The following is a 5,176-nucleotide window of genomic DNA, read 5'->3' as shown; positions in this document are numbered from 1 at the left end:
CCCACACTCTCATATGGTTTGGAGGTATGCTCCACAAAAGGCACGTTTCCTTCGGAAGAGGAGGCGAAGAAGGACAGCTGGTCTACGGTGATGATCTTCCCCTGATGAGGGAAATGAATGACACGAAATAAAGATGAAGCCACGGCTTGCATGGCGTATGTCCAGCTACGTCCCAGAAGGAGGTTGTAGGTAAGATTAGCATCAACAACTTCAACTTCCACTTCGACCGTCTTCCCTTCCAAAGTAATGGGAAAACGTTGGAGTATACCATAAGGGCGAGACTCTCTCCCATCAAAGGCTTCCAAGGTTGTAGGAGACTGGCTCAGCGTCGGAGAACCAATAGCCTTCCAACAAGCAACAAACATGATGCAAGTTGAATCGCCTTCATCAATGACTCTACGATGAATCATTTTGGAATTGATAATGACTTGTATGAGGAAGGTGATTTGGTGAGGCAATCTCGGTATATGGATTTCAAGGTCAAAAGTAATCAGATCCGAGTCAGGCGGGTCTATGCCACCGATGGTCGATAGCAAGGACTTCCTCTGAGAGGGGCAGCCCTGGAGTACTTCTAAGGCGGACATAGCTGACGAAGCCTGGGCTAAGTCCTCAACGATGCTGTAGTGCTGGGTAGCACAAGCATTAGGGTTGTAAGAAGATTTCTGGAGTACACCTTTTGGAGGGGGTCGGATGGGCGTCTCAGTGCTAGGTCTCTCGATATGGAGCGGACCAAAACTGGACGGGGGAGCACTAAAGGGGACCTCAGTCTCTTTCCTGGCAGGCGACGGATATTCTTTTGCCCGAGTACTGATGTGGACGGGAATTGTCCCAGCCATAAATACTTGAGAACCAAAGGAAGAAGAGGGTTGAGATGGATCAGCCACCATTTGCATTTGCTGTGAGGGAAAAGGTTCTTTGAGCACAGCAAGAGTCCCGGGAGCACCTTTCAACAAACGACTAACTTCAGACTGCCTCGGGTAGTCTTTGGTATAGTGATCCTCGTCGCAGATAAGACAAGGGTACTTGGGATTGCGTTTGGCACCTTCCTCGGGTAGAGGTTTAGGGGAATCCTGCTTAGGTTGATCCACTTTATTCTTCCCTTTTCCCTTCTTCTTTCCTTTCGAGGCTTTGTCCGCCGTGGTGGACTGGACGACGTTAACCTCAGAAGTATTACCAGAATTGGATACAGCCTAAGAAGTATTTTCATTCGGAGCATTCGACTTTTGCTTCCCAGGGTTCACAGAAGTTTTCTTTGAGGACGGATTAATGGAACCAATGATACCGTCAACAGATGGTGTTAGCGGGGCTTTGGAAGTTCCTGGTCTCGGGGCATCAGGAAAATAATCATATAATGTACCAGACTGGGAGTAAACCAAGTCAAGGTACTGAGAGCACACAATGTCTTGCTCTTCAGTTACACATGCCCCATAGCAATGTCTTGTGCTATCGGACCGACGAATGAAGTCGTGAACCAGTTGGTGAGAAGCTGATCGGAATCCAAAACTTAATCAAACGACGACGCCGTCTCCATTCATGGATATGATCAGAGATATGCGTAGCTGTTGTCTATTTTAAGGATGTCAGGAGGTGTGTGCCCGTTTCATATCGAATCGGCAACTGAAAATGAGTTAAAAATTCCATAGCCAACGAGTTAAAATCCTGAAAAGATCCGCGAGATAACTCAATATACCATTTAGCAGCAAAGTCGGTGAGAGTCCTTTGAAAAAGGTGAAGCTGAATCGAACCATCAAGCCACGAATTCGATGAACACCATAGATGATAAGTCATGATGTGAGCTTGGGGATCTTCTCCAGCTTTACCATCGAATTTGGGACAATCACCAGGAATCTTAGTTGGAACCGGTGGCCAATACGGATTATGAAGAATAGGATCATTGGTCAGTTTGGACACATCCGGTAATTCCAACGTCGCTAAAAAGGGTAATTGAGGGTTAAAGGACATCTGGGGCTACGGATAGGAAGGAGTACCAGAGTTCTAGCCAGTTGGCGGTTGCCCCCATTGATTTTGTCCAGACGGATTTGGCCCCAGAGGGTTTCGTCCGTAAGTATTTTGTCCATAGGGGTTATAGGATGGCTGACCCTGGATTTTCCCCCCAGCATTCCATTGATTACCAACTTGGCCTATAGGAGCAACATAAGGTTGCTGGTAATTCTGATAAGGACTCACCTGCAGTTGTTAATAATTTTGATACGGGGAAAATTGAGTTTTCCCTTGGGATTGCTGGAAACCATAAGGCGGCTAGGTTCCAAACTGAGCCTGAGAGGTAGGTTGCGTTTGATAGGCTGGTTGATATTGAAATCCAACCTACATTTGAAGACCGGCTTGGGTCTGGGGCCTAGCCTGGGGCTGAAAACTGGGTTAGGCTTGAGAAGAAACAATCATTTGAGTGCCCGGTTGAGCAAGCCCAGAAGGATGTCCTTGAGAGAGCTGAGGCTGATCCATCTGGCCAGAAGGTTGACCCAGTTGAGATTGAGATTGGCCCATCTGCCTAGAAGGCTGAGCTTGCTAGGTGTTGGGTTGTCCTTGCACAACTGAGGGTTGTCCTAACAGACCGGATGGTTGAGCGAACTGGACAGTTGGTTGACCTGATTGGATTTAAGGCTGACCGACTTGTCCAGACATTTGACCATACTAGACAGTGGGTTGGCCTTGTTGAACGTAAGGTTGACCGGCTTGCATGTAAGGTTGTCCCAGATTACCATAAGGTTGCGCAAAATAGGTAAAAGACGGACCACCAGAGGCTGAAGGTTGTCCCTGAAAGGGTTGTCCTTGTGGGCCTCCAGGTTGCCCAGGATAAGACTGCCCGTAATACTGCTGCCCTTGAGAGGTTTGCACGTAAGACGGTTGGCCTTGATTAGGTGGTCCTTGAATATGTGCAGGCGATACTTGGCCACCATGATAAGTGGTGGTGCCCCAAGCAACTGATAATGGAACCGAGACCTCAACGGTAGGCTGAGATGGCAAGGATTCGGCAAGATAAAGGTGATGTCCTACGGGATCATAGTAATGGAACGGACCTTGCAAGCCCAGATGTTGGACAACTTGTAAATACTGATCGTATGCCCCCCCTGCTGGAATGGAACCAGAAGAAGGTGGGGCATTTAACGTAGGATTAACAACTCCAGGTACGGATGCCGATGGGCCACTATAAGCTGACCCTGAAGAAGGTCCAGCTGCAGCGGTCACAACTGAGGATGCAGTAACGGCACCGGCAACGGGGGTTGAAGAAGCCACACAAACAGTTGGAATAGTCAGGACGGAAGTGACAGACACATTGTGAATTTGAGGAATAAAGGACTCTGAGGTCGGAGTGATGGTGTGTGACCACATAGAACTCGTGGAGGGAGTCCTAGAAGACATAACATCCCTTAACGCCTTATAGCGTAAAGGCAGCGTAACACCAAGAGAGGTAATACGAAAAGGTGTAGTTTCCATTGAGGTGGTAATTTCACCGCTCATCGCAACGGATTCTTCACTTGTGACAGGGGATGTGTCCTCCATATCAAAAGAAGACATTGGAACCGAAACACCAGGAGGAGTAGGATGGATATCTTCTTCAGAAGGCTCCCAAATGGGGTTCTAATGAAGCTCGTAAGTCTCATAGTCTGGAGCAAGAGAGTTAATCAGTTGGATACTCGGAATAACAGGGAGAGTATCACTCACAACCGGTAGCTCGGGAGCAACAGAGGAAGGAGACCCTTGGTCACTTGGAACGGGAGACAAGATCGGTGAATCTGCCAGGATGACAACTTCAAAATATCCTAGGCAAGCTAACGAGAAAGGACCCTACTCAAGCTAATGCAAACAAGATCTAACCGGGTAAATGTGAATTGTGGCCGAATAAGTTTTAAGACACAGGAACAAAACTTGACCTTTTCATTTTTAAAGAGTCGAGAAAAGGACAAAAGATGACTCTAGTCGCCTTCGAATATTTAATGAGCCTGAAGTGACAAGTGCTCAGATGGACCTTTTCTTTTAGGGAGTCCAAAAAGGAACGAAAGTGACTACTCTGGAGAACTAGGCAAAAGGTTTACCAAACAAATCCGTAAAACTGCATATACACCTTGGCAGTCATATGAAAACCAAGGACTTTCCGTATGGTAGTCAATCTTCCCGAATGTTGTGTTCGGTGCATTACAGCTTGTAAGGTGGCAGACACAGCTTCCTATGGATAAAGGATGATAACCTAGTGGGGTCTCCCCATATACTCGACAATACATGGGAGCACAAATCCGTACTAGACCACTATTGAGTCACAGAAGGAGGAATCACCCAACCTTGAGTGGAAACAAAAGTGACTAGGTTTAACGACGCCGGAGCACGTCTCTAGCCTAGACCTCTAAATGTGTGCGTTATGTTCCAATGCGTTGTTAGATTTATTCAGTTCATTTTAAAGTTGATCTTGGATTATGTTTTAGTTTTCAAGCCTTACCGTATGTATATATCAAAGCCTAGGATGCAGCTAAAATGAATGAAATATCCTTTTTCTTCGATGAACAACTACCTATGGGAGGGTAGAGAGATCATTCCAAAACCAAGAAAACCAAGGCAGCAAACAGTCACTCAATGCAAGCAGACATCAAGTCTTAAAAAGCACGGATACTACTAATTAGAGATCTAATCATTCTCTTTTCAATATGCAACTTGAAATGTAAATTTAATTTCACTTTTGTATGCTAAATGAAATGCAATATTTTTGATTTTGATGCCTTTAATCTAAAGAAACCAATAAGCAACAAACAAATTTGGAAAAACGGTTGATCCAAACAATTGTAATCTATGTCCGAGTAGTGAAGATAAATCGAAACAATGGAAAGATTGGTCCAATAACAATCACTAAACAATCAACCAAAAGTAAGCAAAGGGGAAGGCTCAATCAAACCAACAGCAAACAGCAAACGAATCTTTGCAAACAAGCAACGAAGCAAAACTTATCCAAAGGACTTGAAACAATAAAACTAGGTCACAAAGAAAAAAGGAAAGATTTGTCCAACAAAGCTCACAAGAGAGTGCCTCAACCTCTAGACAGTGAAAAACAAGTCATCAACCAAGTGATAATAGTAGGGACTAGCAAGACTGACGGATTCAGGAGGCAAAATTGAAAAAATTCAATTCTACAACAATCAGCACGGGCAATACACAGCAACAAAGCACT

Source organism: Pinus tabuliformis, chromosome J (genome assembly GCF_031772625.1).
Source record: "Pinus tabuliformis cultivar Carrire ecotype Pingquan chromosome J, CPIR1, whole genome shotgun sequence".
NCBI lineage: Eukaryota > Viridiplantae > Streptophyta > Pinopsida > Pinales > Pinaceae > Pinus > Pinus tabuliformis.
This window is presented reverse-complemented; position numbering follows the sequence as displayed.